The following is a 17,568-nucleotide window of genomic DNA, read 5'->3' on the forward strand; positions in this document are numbered from 1 at the left end:
CCCCATGTTAGGCTCTGTGCTGATAGTGTAGAGCCTGCTTGAGATTCTCTCTCTCTCTCTCTCTCTCTCTCTCTCTCTCTCTCCCTCTCTCTCTCTCTCTCCTCCTCCTCCTCCTCCTCCTCCTCCTCCTCTTCCTCCTGCTTGGGATTCTCTCTCTCTCTCCCTACTCCTCCACCACTTGCATGTGCTCTCTCTCTCTCAAAATAAATAAGCTTAATAAAAAATTATATATAAAAGCTAAATTGTTTAACTCTTAGTTTAACTATAAACAAAATATATCTGCATAACCAATATCTGTCAAAAATTTAATTGGAATATAATATTGAATATGCCCTTCAGAACTTCAGAAATAAGCATTCTTTCTATCGGGTAAGCAACATTGTTGATTACTTTAGGTTATTCAAATCCTACTGCTGCATTAGGCAAGATTAGCAGAAAGCAAAGTACCTTAAACTCATTCTCTAAATCAGGATTCTTCAATGTATGGTCCATGGAACATTGGTTGCCTTGCATATATTTTAACTATTCCGTAAGTGGGTTAACGGTTTGCCAGTGACATCATTATGTCAACAAAATGATGTCACTGGCAAACCATTATTTTCCCAACTAAATCTGACATAAATGTATCCCAAAGGATACGGATAACTTTGTTACTTAAACCGGAGGAAACACAGAGAATACATGGGCTTCTTTCAACATCATACTCATCATGGCAAAATAGGTACAATGATATTCAATTGACACTCTGAAGAAAGTTGCTAAAGTCAGCAATGGGTGTCTCTCATGAAAGGATAACTCGTATGGGAATTACATCCCTGCCATAAATGATTAGAGTAGTGGGACTAGTAGATGAAGTAACTGTTGTCAAACAGCAGGTAAGCACAGGCGTCTGAGGCCTGAGAGAAAGGAAAGAGACAAGTTGAATCCTACTTTTTCCATGAATTTCTATCTGGATGCAATTTCTAGTCTATTATACAGCAATGGGAAACCCAAGAAATACTTAGAAGCATTGCTGAGTTCAGGAAACAGATACAGTTGTTCAAGGGAACTGAGGTGGCTGGAACTGTGGGAGATACCAGGGAATAAGGGGCAATGCAAGGAAGAGCCCTAGAAAGGTATTTGGATGACTACTAACCTGAGAATGTTTAGGGTGAAACTCTTTGAGGATCCAAGCAAAAACCAACCTCTGGGGAGATATAAGCTGAACAAGTTTCAGAATTTATAAAACTCCCAGAGACATTTTAATTCCTACCACTTATAGTGAAGACACCTCTTTGAAAACCCAGGGTAGGTAGTAGAGATCCAAAAAGGCTCAGCCTTAGTAGCAGGGCTAAACTAGGCCTAGAAAAATTCCCCTCTAGATCCATTCCAGCAACTCTTGTATTTTTTAAATTTGATTTAATTTTTCTTTTTTAGAGAGAGAGATTGAAAGAGTGTGAGTGGGGGAGAGGGGCAGAGGGAAAGAGATTGAGAGAATCCCAAGTAGGCTCTGCATTGTCAGCACAGAGCTTGGCATGGGGCTCAATCCCAGGACTCTGGGATTATGACTGGAGCTAAAACCAAGAGTGGATGCTTAACCAACTGAGCCACCCAGGTGTCCCCATTCTAGTAAGTCCTAAAAACAAGGCTCGAAGGATCATATTTATCTGCAAGTAACTTCACTGCTTTCCAAAACAGATTACAACACTACTTAAAAGAAGAAAAAAACCCTAAATTACTAAAAATGAAATATTACAATGTCTAGCATTCAATTAAAAATTATTAGATATGGGACAAAACAGGAAAATGTGAATCATAACTTCGAGGGGAAAAAAAAGGCAATAGAGCGGACCCAAATTGGCAAAGAAGATGAAATTACCTAACAAGAACTATAAAATATCTCATTGAAATATACTCAAAGACTTAAAGGGAAACATGAACAAAACCAAGAAAGGATTAAAAAGATATCTTTAAAACTCTATTACTTCTGGAGCTGGAAACTGCAATATCTGAAAATGTTTAAGAGCAGATTGGGTACTTAAGAAGAAAACGACACTGAATTAGAAGTTATAGTAATAAAAATTGGCCAAAATGAAGTACAGATAATAAAAAGACTGAACACAAAAAATGAACATTACCCTCACTGACCTGTAGAAAAATACCAAACAATCTAACATGTGTAACTACAGTTCCCAAAAGGTAAAAATGTTTGAATAAATGTTGGCTAATAATTTTCAAGATTTAATGATAATTATCTAAAGATGTAAGAAACTCACCAATTTCCAAACAAAATAAAATTAAAAAAAAAAACCATACCAATGTACATCCTAATTGAAACTGAAGGGGCACCTGTTGGCTCTGTTGGTTAAGCATCTGACTTGGGCTCAGGTCATGATCTCATGGTCTGTGAGTTCAAGCCCCGCATTAGGTTCTGTGCTGACAGCTCAGAACCTGGAGGCTGCTTTGGATTCTGTGTCTCCTCCTCTCTCTACCCTTCCTCTGCTCACTCTCTCTTAAAAATAAACGCTAAATTTTTTTTAAAAAGCTGAAAAGGAGAGATGGTGTGAAAATTATTAAAACAAGTCAGAGGGAAAAAAAGACATATCACTTAGAGTCTAAGAATGGTTAGTATCCAAAATCTATAAAGACTTTACCAAACTCAACATCCAAAAAACAAATCTTCCAATGAAGAAATGGGCAGAAGACATGCATAGACACTTTTCTAAAGAAGACATCCACATGGCTAACAGACACATAAAAGGATGTTCAACATCACTTATCATCAAGGAAATACAAATCAAAACCACAAAGAGATACCACCTCACACTGTCAGAATGGCTAAAATGAACAACTCAGGAAACAATAGATGTCAGTGAGGATGTAGAGAAAGGGGAACACTTCTGCACTGCTGGTGGGAATGCAAACTAGTGCGGCCACTCTGAAAAACAGTATAGAGGGTTCCTCAAAAAATTAAAAATAGAACTACCTTATGACCCAGGATTTGCACTACTAGGAATTTATCCAAAGGATATGATGCTGATTCGAAGGGGTACATGCACCCCAATGTTTGTAGCAGCACTATCAACAATAGCCAAATTATGGAAAGAGCCCAAATGCCATCGACTGATGAATGAAGAAGATGTAGTATATATATATATATATATTACACACACACACACACACACACACACACACACACTGGAATACTACTTGGTGATGAAAAACAGTGAAATCTTGCCATTTGCAACAGTGTGGATGGAATTAGAGGGTATTATGCTAAGTGAAAATAAGTCACTCAGAGAAAGATATATGTCATATGATTTCACTCATGTAGAATGTAAGAAACACAACGGATGAACAGAAGTTCATAAGGAAGGAAAAGTAAAATAAGACAAAAACAGAGAGGGAGGCAAACCATAAGAGACTATTATATACGGAGAACTAAATGAGGGTTGCTGGAGGAGAGGTGGGTGGGGGTATGGCTTAAATGGGTGCTGGGCATTAGCACGGGCACTTTTCAGGATGAGCCCTGGGTGTCATATGTAAGTGATGAATCACTGGGTTCTACTCTTGAAGCCAAGACTACACTGTATGTTAGCTAACTTGAAAAAAAAAATAACGGCTATAGTGTTCTCACGAAAATCTATGCACGCCACAGCCATGGCAGAGACATTTTTAAAGTACCAGAAGAAAAAAAAAGTAGCAACCAATATTAGATATCCAGCAAAAACATCTTCCAAATGAATGTAGAATACAGATTTTTGTAGACACCAATAGGTGGGAGGATTTATCTGCAGCCGACTTGCATGACAAAAAATGATCAAAGGAATTTCTTCAGGCAGATGAAAAATAACACCAAATGGAAAACTGGGTCTCTTTCTAAAGAGGTGAACAGTACTAGCAATGGTAAATATTGGGTAAAATGTTTTCCTATTTTCAATTTTTTCTGTTATAACAGACTTTAAGACAAAAAATAATATTGCATTCTTGGATTTTTAACATGCATAAGCAGAAGGTATGAGAACAATAGCATAAAGGGTGAGAGTGCAGAAATAGAAGTATATTCCTTTAAGTGCCTATATTATATGCGAAATTGCATAAGGTTATTTGAAGGGAGAAAGTGACAACTTACAAAACATTAGGCCTCTAGCAAATAATTTAAAAAAGTCAACCTCTAAGCTAAAAAAATCTTCAACACTAACGATAAGAATTACACATGGTGAAAAAGCAGAAAGCCAGGTGGGCAAAACACAATGAGAACATAGGAGACCACATGATATCAATGACACACAAAGTGGAAGACCAAGTAGATATCAAGTAGGAAGATGTTTTTCTTTACAGTTTGCTGATACAAAAGGTAGGAATCAGTCCCCAACCTATGTGTTACACACACATCTGGCAGAAATGCTAGACCACATTTTGTTTCGTTTATCACCGAAAACCCACACCACAGAGGAAGACAACTTTAAATTCTCATTTGGTCAATGATTGTCTTGTAGCCCATAATTCAGACTAGAAAAGCTGCATCGGGAGTTCTCCTGACGGGGCACCAGCTCTGTGGGCAGCAAGTCACAGTTTGCTTTGCAAATAAAGAACCGGCACCTGAGTGTTATTCCACAAACTGCTGGAATCCCAGAAAACAGTTACACTTCCTGAGTCAACCTGGGGAACAACTGTAAAAGTGATCAAATCATGGACATTGAATGCATGTGTTCTGCATGCTCGGCATAGAAACGGCCAAAAAAGAACACTCTTATATAATGAAGTATGATTATGCTTGAGGAAAAATAAGTATGTACGAGTTCTTTATATTTTTATCTTTGAGAGAGAGAGAGAGGAAGAGCATGAACAGAGGAGGGGCAGAAAGAGAGGGAAACACAGAATCCAAAGCAGGCCCCAGGCTCTCAGCTGTCAGCACAGAGTTGGATGCAGGGCTCGAACTGATGAACTGCGAGATCATGACCTGAGCTAAAGCCAATGCTTAAACGACTGAGCCACCCAGGCGCCCCAGTATATACAAGTTTTTAAAGGGAAAGATGAAATAAAATCTTGTCTTCACACCAAAAGAATGATATATGCAGTATCTTGAATAGCCTAAACCTACAATTTCACGGACAAAGCATTGTTATATATAATGCTGTGGATAACCTCTCAAAATATCTTAAGTGCCAACAGTTTTCAAAAGGATTGCCAAGAATTTGGCTCTTTCCCCAAATATGAAGTTTTTCTTAAACTCATTGGAGAAAGAAACTGATGACATATCATTAGACATAGTTAAACCCCACACTTAAATGCTTTACCAGAACATGTAGAATTTTTTGAGAGCCAAATGAATCCAGAGGCTAGAATTGGAACCTATTCTCTGACAAATTGAAATATCCAATGTTCCAGCTGTTGAGTGCAATGTGCTTGTCAACTTTGAATCTGATGGTGCACTGATAACAGTTTTTATTGAGATGTATCTCCATAATTTCTGGAGCCTCATTTCATCTTAATATCATGATCAATCGGAAAGAGCCATGAAATACTTGCAGCAGTTACCAATACCCTGTAATTGTGGGTTAGGATTTTCTAATTTTAATGAATAAAGGCTAAGAAAGGAAACTGACCATCTAGCTCAGTCAGTCTGTAAGTCAGAAATTTCTGGTGAAAAAGTCACGTTTATAGACTCTAGACAGAAATAGCATTATTTATTTTATAAAATGGGAATACATATGATCAGAATTCATTTGTTGAGTGTCATTATGCCTGGCATACATTAAAGGGACACAAGGCAGGCAAGAATAATTGTAGAGAGACAAGGTTGGCGATTTCTCAGTAGGTCATGAGAAACATGACAATTGTTTGGGTAAGAGTGTTGCAGTGGAGATTTAGTTTAATGGGTGGATGCAAGGCATAGGTGCTAAATCTATGGGATGTGATAGAGACAAAGTGAGGAGAGGAATCAAAATAAGGCTCATGTTTTTGGCTTTTGTAGAATGTCTTATCTTTTATTGTAAGAGCATAGGAAAAAGAACAAGTTTCAGGTAACAGAAAGGATGTTCCATTTTTAAAAAATATTTTTATTTATTTCTAGAAGAGAGAGAGAGAGACAGCATGAGAAGGGAGGGTCAGAGAGAGAGGGAGATACAGACTCCGAAATAGGCTCCCGACTCTGAGCCGGCAGTCAGCACAGAGCCCGACGCGGGGCTCGAACCCACGAACTGCGAAATCATGACCTAAACGAAAGTCTGACGCTTAACCGACTAAGCCACCCCGGCGCCCCAAGGGCGTTCCATTTTATCAGGTTGAGTCTAAGGACTATGAAAACTCAATAAGAAAATGTCCAATAGGAAGTTATTTATATGAGCCTCATATACAGGAGAGGAATTTTGATTGGACATGAACATTTTGAAGTTGTCAGAATACCTATGCTAATGAAGGGGCGCCTGGCTGGCTTAGTCGGTTAAGCGTCCGACTTTCGCTCAGAGAAAGAAACAGACTCCAGCTCAGAGCCTGGAGCCTGTTTCAGGCTGTGACTCCCTCTCTCTCTGACCTTCCCCTGCTCACGCTGTCTCTCTCTCTCTCTCCTAGAAATAAATAAAACATTAAAAAAAAAAAAGAATACCTATGCTAATGAAAACCATAAATGTGAGATCATCATCCAGAAAGCACGTGAGTGAAGATAATATAGGGCAGGGGCACCTGGGTGGCTCAGCTGGTTAAGTGGCTGGCTTCAGCTCAGTTCATGAATTCAGTTCATGAATTCGAGTCCCACATCGGGCTCTGTGCTGATAGCTCAGAGCCTGGAGCCTGCTTCGGACTCTGTGTCTCCCTCTCTCTCTGCCCCTCCCCCGCTCATGCTCTCTCTGTCTCAAAAATAAATAAATATTAAAAAATGTTTTCTAAGAAAGAAAGTATAAGGCAGATATCAAAGGAAGGACACATTCGGGGTAAGATAGAGGAAGGATATCAAGAGATGTGGTGTCAATGAAGTCTAAGGAAGAGAATCTTTCAAGACAGAAGGGTCGGGAATCAACTGACGAAAGTGTGACTGAGAAATGGAGTGGCTTGAAGATGAGAAGTATCTATTGCATTTACCAAAATAGATTTCATTTTAGCAACCTTATTTTGAGCAGGATCATTGAAATGATCTGAGTGGAATTCAGACTGGATTTGGTTAAAGAGTGAATGGCAGGTGTATTGAAATAGTGAGTATAGACAACTCTTTATTTTTTTTTTAATGTTTTATTTATTTCTTGGAGAGAGAGAGAGAGAGAGAGAGACAGCATGAATAGGGGAGGGTCAGAGAGAGAGGGAGTCACAGACTCTGAAACAGGCTCCAGGCTCTGAGCTGCCAGTCAGCACAGAGCCCGACGCGGGGCTTGGACCCACGAACCGCGAGATCGTGACCTAAGCGAAAGTCGGACGCTTAACCAACTAAGCCACCCAGGCGCCCCGACAACTCTTTATTTTTAAAATATTTCAAATGTTGATTTATTTATTTTTGAGAGACAGAGATACAGAGCACAAACTGGGAAGGGGCTTTTGTAATACTGCTGGACTTTTGAAAGCAGTATTATAGAGTTAGGAAGACATTGATCTCAATTCCAATATCTGAATTGGTGGGGGCTGTGAAAGATTCAACAGCTTCCACTCGAGAAGAAAGACAATGTGCTTATAGCATAACTGGATTTACAGTGAGGCAGAAATTTGTTTGCTGAGTAGGGTGTTTGAACTGATGGCTTGAGAAATGAAACATATTTAGGTCATGGAAACACTCAGATTATGACAATGTGAATGGCTAAAGGAAAAAAATGTTTCTGTAGAACAAGGAGGTTAAGGAGCTGAGAAACCAAATGCTGGATGGGTTCTAGAAAGGAAATAAACCTTTTCCAGAATGCAGGAAAACTTCTGCGTCGAGAGGAATAGAGTGAACCAAGTCTAGAGTAGATAACAGTGACAAAATGAGGTATGTAGTGGGATGTATACCTCAAAAAGCAAGAGTATTTTATATTATGGGAAGAATAAAGATCTGGTTGTAGTAATGGGGAACAAGGATGATGCCAATCTGATCTCTCTACCCTGAAACAGGTGTGAAAGAGCCTTCACTTGAAAAGGGATTATGTCAGGGCACCTGGGTGTCTCAGTAGTTTAAGCATTTGACTCTTGATTTCTGCTCAGGTCAAGATCTCACAGCTTGTGAGATCGAGCCCCACGTTGGGCTCTGTGCTGACCCTGGAGCCTACTTGACATTCTCCATCTCCCCCTCTCTCTCAGCTTCTCCTGGGCTCATGGTCAGCTCCCTCTCTCTCTCAAAATAAATAATTTTTTTTCTTTTTTTAAAGAAAAGGGAGATGTCAACTCCAAGGATTTAGCTTTAGTTAAGGTTTTTCTTAAGGGTTTAGGCTTTAACTAAGTCTTTTTCAGTTAAGGTTGTTACTTAAGGGTTAAGGTTTTAGCTAAGTCTGTGGAGGAAAGTATGATTAATGAGGTAGTAGAAATAACAGAGGACATGGTGGAATGATTTGATGATTTGAGATAAAGAGATCTTTTCTTTGAATTTCAGAACTATTTAACTACCTGACTACAATCCCCGCTTGGACATATCAAAAAAACTTACTGGCCTAAACACATGAAAGAATTAACACATGATTTCCCCTGCACATTCCTCTCCTCCCCACACCCCACCGAAAACATCCTATCCTTCTTGTAGAATGTTCTAGATCTACCATCATATTTCAGCTGGAGTTCTCCAATGGCTTTCTGGTTCATCCTGCTTCATACTACTTTCCCCTCAATCTTTCTTCACATTGTAGTCAGTGTGCCAGTTTTCAAAATTCAAATGTCTTACTATTGCTCTTGGGATAGAGGCAAAAATCCTTTAACATGGTATACAAGGGGCTGCATCATCAAGCCTCTCATTATCTCCTGGGCTTCATTCAGTTAACACTCCGGCTCACTCTGCACCTTAGCCAAACTGATCTCGTTGCAATCCATCAAACACATCATGTTCCTCTTACCATGGCTTGGCTGTTACCTGTGGCTGCGTCGATCTAAAATGTTATCTTATTTTTTCCTTACTCACCCTTTTGCCATGTTAAGTAGGCTAGGTCCTTCAGATCCCAGCTTAAGCATCAGACTGATTCATTCAGGTTCCTTTGCTGAATATTCTTAGATCCTAAATGTGAAACAGAAAACCATATCATTTCTTGGAAAAAAACATAGGACAATATCTTCATGGCCTTAATATAAGACAGGGATTGCAGATAACTGGGGGAAATTATGAACTGTTCAATTAAGGGCACTGGGATAACTGTGTGCCCATTTGGGAGAAAGAGTAAAAATAAATCACTACCTCACATGATACAGATAAAGAAGTTTCAGGTGAATTAAAGAGATGCATTATCTTCTAGGAACATAGGAGAATACTTTCATGTCAATAAGACAACTCAATAAAAAATGGACAGAATACCTGAATAGGCATGTCACAAAAAAGGAATACCCAGATGGTCAGTGAGTAGATGAGAATATGTTCAACATTATTCTTTATTACAAAAATGCAAATTAAAACCACAATGCGCTACTACATACCCAGTAGAATGGCTAAAATTAGAAGAGTAACAAGAGTTGGTACAAATGTTGAAAAGCTGGAAATTTCATATATTACTGGTGGGAATGCAAATGGTAGAGCCATTTTAGAAAATAGATTGGCAATAAACATACATCTACCCTATGACTCAGTGATTATATTTTAAGTATATGCCCAAGATAAATGACAGCCTAGTACCCAAAAGGACATGTACAAGCATATTCATAGTATCTTTATTCTTAATAGCTATAAACTGGAAATTGCCCAGATGTCTATTAACAGTAGATGTGTAAATAGTATTACATTTATACAATGAAAACAATAAAAATAATAAATTGTTGTTACCTATTATAACATAGGTAAGATTCATAAAGTCTCCCCTGCAAAAAAAGCCTTACCTCAAAGAAGAAATATTGTGTAACAGTTATATAAATAATGCCAGTCAATAGTGATGAAACGAGGAAAAGTAATCTATGGTGATAAAAGTCAGAATAGTGGTTGCCTTTATATGACAGGAAAGATGGTATTGATTGGAAAGTGGCATGAAAAAAACTTCTAGGGTCCTAGAAATGTTTTACCTCTTTATTTTGTTGTTGGTTACATGGATGTGTTAATATGTAAAACTTCATTAAGTTCCACATTAAGATTTGTGCCCTTTAGTGTTTGTTGTTTCTATCTCTATAAAAATATTAAGAGAACCCTCAAGAACTTATCCCTGTGCATCATTGGAATTTCACTAGAATGTAAGATCCATGAACCTAGGGACCTTGTCAGTCTTAGTAACAAAGTAAATGAATGGATGTAAAGAGAATTGGAAGGCTGGATCAAGGGAAAGGAAGCTCAGGATATGATGTTGAGAGGATTTGCTAGTATAGGTGGTCTCTAAACTATTGTTTGCAAACTACAGAGTATAGCAAAATTCCTTTGGGAGATGACTGGGTATCCCAAGAAATTTTGACATAGTAGGTTAGGGAGTGGGGCCCAAGGATCTGAGGTTTTAACAAGTAACCCAAATAACTCTAATATAGATAGTCCTAGGTTCATACATTGGGAATGATCTTTCTAAATGTTTATACTGTGGAAAGAGTCAGAGTCAAAAGAAATCATCAAGGAATGACCACACCCTAAAAAGGAAGGTCAAGCTTTGTAACAGAGCTGGTCACTCCTTTCTGGGCAGACCTTCAGTAGTGACCTACAACATGAACCTTGAGATCAGCAGTGCTAGTGGAGAGATCTGGTGGCTGTGGTGAGCCCTGGTGGAAGGGCAGGTATGAGTATCTGCAGCCACTACACAAAAGTATGGGCTATAGGAAGTGGTTAGTAAGAAAAGATGGGTCAACTGGATTGGAACAGGTGAGGAGGGGGAAGACCTGGCTGACCCACTGAATCACTGAGTACTCAAAGCATGCTTTAATGCTACTTCAATTCTTTTTTAAAGTTTATTTTATTGAGAGAGAGAGAGAGAGAGAGAATGAGCAGGGGAGGGGCAGAGAGAAAAGGAGAGAATCCCAAGCAGGCTCTGTGCTGAAATCAAGAGTCTGACACTCGGGGTGCCTGGGTGGCTCAGTCGGTTAAGTGTCCGAGTTCGGCTCAGGTCATGATCTCCTGGTTTGTGGGTTCGAGCCCTGTGTCGGGTTCTGTGCTGGCAGCTAGCTCAGAGCCTGGAGCCTGTTTCGGATTCTGTGTCTCCCTCTCTCTCTTACCCTCCCCTGCTCACGCTGTCTCTCTCTCTAAAAAAAAAAAAAAAATTAAAAAAAAAAAAAAGAGTCCGATGCTCAACTGACTGAGCCACCCAGGCGCCCCAATACTACTTCAATTTTTTTTTTTTGCTTTTTTTTTTGCACTTTTCATTTTTAACTTTGTGTTACTCTTGTTTATTTACATGGCTCCTTTGGCTTCTAAAATTGTGAAATTCTTGATGGCAGAGGCGAGGTCATATTTTCCCCAGTAGTCTATACACGTAATATGGAGCATAGTACAGAATGATGCTCGACAGGTTTTTCTTTAATGAACAAACGTCTGGATTCCACTGAAGCCAGAATTCAGGGGGAAGTGAGATACTGAACATAAGTTTCAGGGAACAGTGTATACATACCAGCATGCATGTGAACATGGGAATGACGAGACAGGATGACCTTGGCAAGCTGGGAAACTCTGAAGGTTTTGTGGTCAAGCATGCTGATACGTGTCATGTCAATGGAAAGTCATCTTTGCATGTGTTGATAGAATCTTTTATGAAGACGTGGAATTAAGATAGAGGCCACATTTTGGTTTGTTATACTTTGGCATTGAGCATAATAACCAACTCAGGGCAAAATGCTTATTTCCTATGAGTGATTAATTAGGCATTACACAACTGTGTGTTGTCAGCATCAAGTGTTTTCTGTCATCAGATTTCAAAAGAACTTTTTATCTTGTTTCTGCATGGGAATAAGGAAATTCAATAACCATGAATATTTCAAAGTGCTTATAATTAAAACTTCATGTGCTTGGCACAAAAACATGTTTTAAAGATTGAGCCAATTGTTTGCTGATTCTGCTGTCAGCCTGCACCCTCTGGAAGGAGTGAAATCTCTCTTTTTTTGGGAAGCGTCAATAATCTTCAAAACAGAGTCAAATATTCTTGTGGTATTTTCTGATAAGCTTTCCATTTGGGGCAAACTAAACTCACCCAAAGCTGGAGATAGACAAACTTTTACCACGTTGAGCCACTGAAATAGAATACAGCCACTAGTGCTAAAGAGGAGTGTGGTGGTCTTACTCCTTTCCAGCTGGACCTGAGGGAGGGTTAAGCTGCGCAGAGTCCTTAGAGATGGGGTGGCTGTCCTTGTGCGAAGTTGGCGTAGGATGGTGGTAAGCAATAACAGTGGTGTGTGGAGCCAAAGGAATACATGCTAGAGGTTGTGTACTACAGTAACTCAACAGTGTCAAAGTCAAGGTAAAGAGTCCCGAACTGTCTCCAATACGAGGGTCCTGTACTAACAGCAAATGGAAGACTAGACCTTAATCAGGGCAGAGAGAAGCATGAGAAAAACAGTGAGAAAGTGGTACAGATGCAAATAGATCCGGAATATGCCCAGGTGGAATGCAAGCTTCCATGATGGCTCTTGGGGCCACTGTGAATGGTCATGTTTGAATCATTTAAAGGAGACAACCGGAACAGATAGGGATCACTCACCTTCTGCCATGCAATGCACAGAAACACTAGATTCAGAGGTCATTAGCAAAGTGCCTTGCGAGAAGCAGATGTTGACCACAGAGAGTAGGAAAGCTACTGAGCTTCATTTATTTTGTAATCAGAATGTTCAAGAAACACAGACCCGAGCTTTACAATTATCATTAAGCATATGGGGAAAATGACGCTTGGGAGGAAGTGGGAACAATGAGACCCTTCCCATGTTTCCCAAAGTCTGCAACTTTGGCTCAGTTTACTGCTTTCCCTCAGTCGGCCTCTATATGATCTCATTCATTACACTCTGACTGTCGAGTGACCAATTTAAAAGTATTTCTTCTCTATCTCTGTTCTCAGTTGATTACAAAGCTCCATTTCTGGAGAGCAGCTTTCATTAAATCATTCCTAATAATGGCGAGCCAAGGTTCACTCAATTTACAGTGTGATACATGGTTCCTTTATTGTTTTTTCTACAATTTATAATTATTTTCTTTGGGGAGTGAAGGTTAAGAGTAAAGTGCAATAGTCTATGCAATTTTCTCTAATTCTCAATATAGTAAGGTCTAGGTATATGCCTATTGGGTAGCAAATCAATTTTCATAATTATGCTAAATATTCTTTTGGTTTTGTAAAATCAGTGTCAAGCCTTGACTTCCCAGCCCTACTCAGCTACAGGTACTATGTCATCAGACTACAGGCTTTGTGTCCCCCAGGTCATGGGCCAATATTGTGATATTAAGCCAAGCTGGCAGGATATTAGGAACCCTGTTCACATCGGTGGGTGGAGTCTGTAACTGGTCTTGCTGTTCTGAGCACCCAAATATCCACCTCACCATAAACACCAGGCATCTGCCACAGCTCCTTTATAGCTAGTTTAGTAGTCCCTCTTTGGAGCCCTGCCCCAAACTCCCTCTTCTCTTGGATGGAGCCCTAGTTCTCTACTTAGTCCTTGCCAAGACTTCATCCAGTAGCTGGACCCTGCCTTCTGTTCCAAGGTCCTAGCTCGGGTCCTATGCCAAACAAGACATATTACCCAGCCCCAGGAATTACCTTCTACTGGAATGCAGACTATCTACTGGGGGCTCTTGTTCTTGTCCCCTACTATATTAAAAGCACTGCTATATTAAAAGCACTGTCAATATCATCATTGGCTCACATGAACCCCGAGTTTACCATATTCACTGAATACTACATTCCTCAGAGCCCAGCACCAACGTTGGGTCAATCCCCATAACCCTAGCACACATCATCTGAACAGCTTCTTTCCAAGCTAGCAGGTCAGGAGTTGGAATATGTCTTGGAGGTTGTATCTGGCTTTCATAAGAAAAGTCCAATGATTTCAGAGAAAAATGTGGAATCAGAGAATCCTGTATACACCAACAAGACAAAGATAGCATTTTGACCAAGGTGAATAGCAAGGACAAATTCAAAGCAACTGAGGACATGTCATTCTCTAACTTTCCCAGCTTTAGCTCTAGTCCCATTAGTTGCTCCCCTAAGACTTCTAACCTGTAAGTCTAGCCTCACCTACCCTATGAGTCTGGAAGGAACTAGCCCGGCGAGATGTCAGGTATCTCATCTTTACAAACAAAACTGAGTGCTCCTCTCTGGTACCTTATGTGCCTGGATGTCTGTCTTGGGTATGTAAGTACTCACTTCTTCAGAGCCATTCACCTTTCTTCTCCAATGCCCAACCCATACCACAGGGTTCCTTTTTGTTTGTTTTCTTAACTTGTACTCTGAATTCACAGAAATGTGTGCAGAACCCTAGTTTACTTCCCCAAAAATCTGATGCTCTACTAATCTCATGTAAGCCAACTTCCCTGAAGAGTTGGATCTAGTTTCCTTTATGCCTAAATTCTCGACCAGATGGACCACTCCCAACCCCCAGGATGCATGCTGGTCTGATTCAGCATCATTACACCTCAGAATGCCTATTGCCATGCCCTACCCATCGTATCAGGCCTCAATGACTATCACCACTGATCACTCCTGACTGAGTTAATCATGTCCCCCCTGAATACTGTGATTTGGATGCAGTAACCGTGTAAGTGGTCAGCTCAGCAGCCAGATTCATGCCGTTAGCCCTGTTCTGGCCCTAGCTTCACTCCAGCACCATTCAAGTTCAGTTTTCTTTCCCTCCTCACCGGCCTGTCATGTTTCATACCTAGGGTGTTTTACACTTAATCCCCTTGTCAAGAGAGGAGCGTCTCTGGTCGTAGCACAGACACTAGCCATGAAAATCCCTATTCTGTATAATGATTAAGGCACCGGGAAGAATGAGGAATTTGCCAGCGAATATATTTTGATTCTGCTCGAACAGTGTTTTAATTTTCTTGCTTTCTCTTTCTCTTTTTAAAAAGCACCCAGTAAGACTTACTTCCCCTTTCACTATAGGCTCCACCACTCCAAATTGTCTTATAACTGGACTGCTTTGCTCATTTAGCGTATTTGCCTAGACCGTGAGTGCATTTGGATTTCAAAACCTAGCTAAAGTAACTTTAAGGAAGAGCAAAAGGCTGAAGTAAGCATCTGAAAAAAGCAATTGCAAAGGAAAGAAAATCAAACTTTAGTATTCATGTATTTTTCAAGTATCTATGATTGCAAATTGGCTTCACGTAATAAAAAATGCTGGCAATAACATATCCAATGTTATATGGGATTAGCAAACAATGCATTTGAATTGTTCTGTATAACAGAGGAAAAGTCTCCCTGATAAAGTGCAAGAAGAATGAGAAAGATTATAAGAGACCATTTTTTTAATGAGAGACAATTTTTTGAGGCAGTAAAATGATCTGTTCACGATCTGGTAGATGATTCTGTTCAGGAAATATAATTTAAAATACTACCTTGATCCAAATACATTTCATTTCTGTTAAGAGGAACTGACAGTCAAAAGAAGGGTTTGAAGAGCTTGGTTGTCATATACAGTATTGCTTTTAGTTTATGAAAAATTTAAGCTATGTGTTTCAACTATAATTAAAAATGGTACATCTATTATATAGAAAAACATAATATAAATAAATAAAAATATATTATAAATTATAATAAATTTAAATATAATAAATATTATATATGTATGTATACAAATCACACCAAACCAAATGTATTAGCTCTTCCTTGAATATATTATTTTCCTATATTCCTCATCTTAAGCTTTAGACTCACTCTGAACTCTTCAGACTCATTCTGAATTCTTCCTTTTAATTCTTCTTCATATCCAATCAATTCTCCTCCACATTCTGTCAATTCCATTCCTTGCCTTCTCTCTTCTTTCCTTCCCTCCCTCCCTTCCTTCTTTCCTCTTTCCCTTCCTTCTATCCTTCCTTCTTACCTATCATCTATCTACTTATCTCTTAAATTCTGAATTAATTTACCTTTCTTCATCTGTATGATGACCACCCAGTCCATCTGAATGGATGGATTCTCTCATCTGAATGACTGTAATAGTCCCTAATTTTTCTCTTGTTTCCCTTCTGAATCCTCTGCATTCTCCATATGATCTTAAAATTAAAATAAGCCTATCAATTCTATATAAAATCTCTAAAACCCTTCCATGTCCCCCATCAAATATCCAATAATATCTTAACTCTTCTTCCTTGACATATTGTTATACGACACTCTTTGCAGCCTAGACCCAGTCACTTTTCCAGCCTGATTGTGGGGTTCCTTACACTGCTCTCCAGAGGATGCCACACAGCCTCCTCTTCTATGGAGCTTTTCACATTTTCTTTGGGTCCTAGAAATAGTCTATTCCCTTTGCCTGTAATGTCCTTTCTGCTCCTATATACTCAGTGCACCCCTAATCAGCATGTTACCTCATCTGCAAATCTTTCCATAACACCTTTGGTAAGAGCTAGTGGTTCCCTTCTTTTTGCCCTTATTGCTACTTCTTCATTTATATAGTTCCTAGTATGGAACAGACATAATGCTAAGAGCCAATGATCCCAAGATGGACCGACTAGACTTCCTGAAAAGAGCTCATGATGATGCAGTGGGGAAAACAGATGGTAAAAACTATGATTGAATCTAATGGAACAATTGCTCACTAAAGGAATGTGCAGAGACTATGGTAGTATCAAGGACAAACAGAGAAGTCAAGATGGTGCGAATATGAGAAACTTCTTTGAGGTGGGGGGTCTCTGTAACTGTATGTATTACTTCATAGTACAGATGTTTGCATGTGTGTATATATGAGTATGTGGCAGAATACAGAACACCACTGTCTATCATCATTGTACTGAAACTGGCACATAGTCATAGACATTGGGTTCCCTGTAAAGTTGCTCTGGTAATATTGGAAGAGTCTAGAAAAGGTGCTCTTATTGATAGACTACATGGGTTCACCACTTTAAAAGATATATGACATTCAGCAAAAGACATAACTTCACCAAGCTTCATTGTCAACATTTGTGAATAAAAGCAAAACTACAGTACGTGTCCCATTAGTTGTGAGGGTTAAGTGGTTTAATATATGAAAACCTCTTAGTATACTGTCAGGTATATAGTAGCATTCAAAAAAATCTTAGCTATTATTATTGTTGTTTTTGTTGATAATGTTGTTATAATTATTATTGATACAACAGCTACTCAGGTTTTTATATGATACTCTTCAAAACCTGAATTACATTTCATCTGAGCTCAACCAGGACATGAGAACTGTTCTTGGCTTGATGGGTTTTAGCCTACTGGACAGGAATCAGGCTGAAGTATCATAGTACCAGAAAAAACAACAAAAACAACAACAGTACTTTCTGGATTAATTGATCAAGGCTTTTGGATTCAATAAAGCAGGATTATCTGACACCAATGTTTGGAGGATTTAGCATCATTCCAAGTCTGAATA

The 17,568-nt window shown here is 39.2% G+C and overlaps 1 protein-coding gene across 1 annotated transcript in view; it reads right to left on the reverse strand.

The window, feature by feature from the left end:
- The window catches only part of SLITRK4 (SLIT and NTRK like family member 4), a 185,756-nt gene that overhangs the window by 104,993 nt on the left and 63,195 nt on the right, over positions 1–17,568 (reverse strand). Inside the window, exon 3 of the mRNA XM_039224607.1 lies at positions 9,047–9,139. The gene's annotated coding sequence lies outside the window, so the exon portion shown is untranslated. The remainder of the gene's footprint in view (positions 1–9,046; positions 9,140–17,568) is intronic.

This window comes from Hyaena hyaena, unplaced genomic scaffold (assembly GCF_003009895.1).
Source record: "Hyaena hyaena isolate Hyena2069 unplaced genomic scaffold, ASM300989v1 scaffold_1701, whole genome shotgun sequence".
Classification (NCBI taxonomy): Eukaryota; Metazoa; Chordata; class Mammalia; order Carnivora; family Hyaenidae; genus Hyaena; species Hyaena hyaena.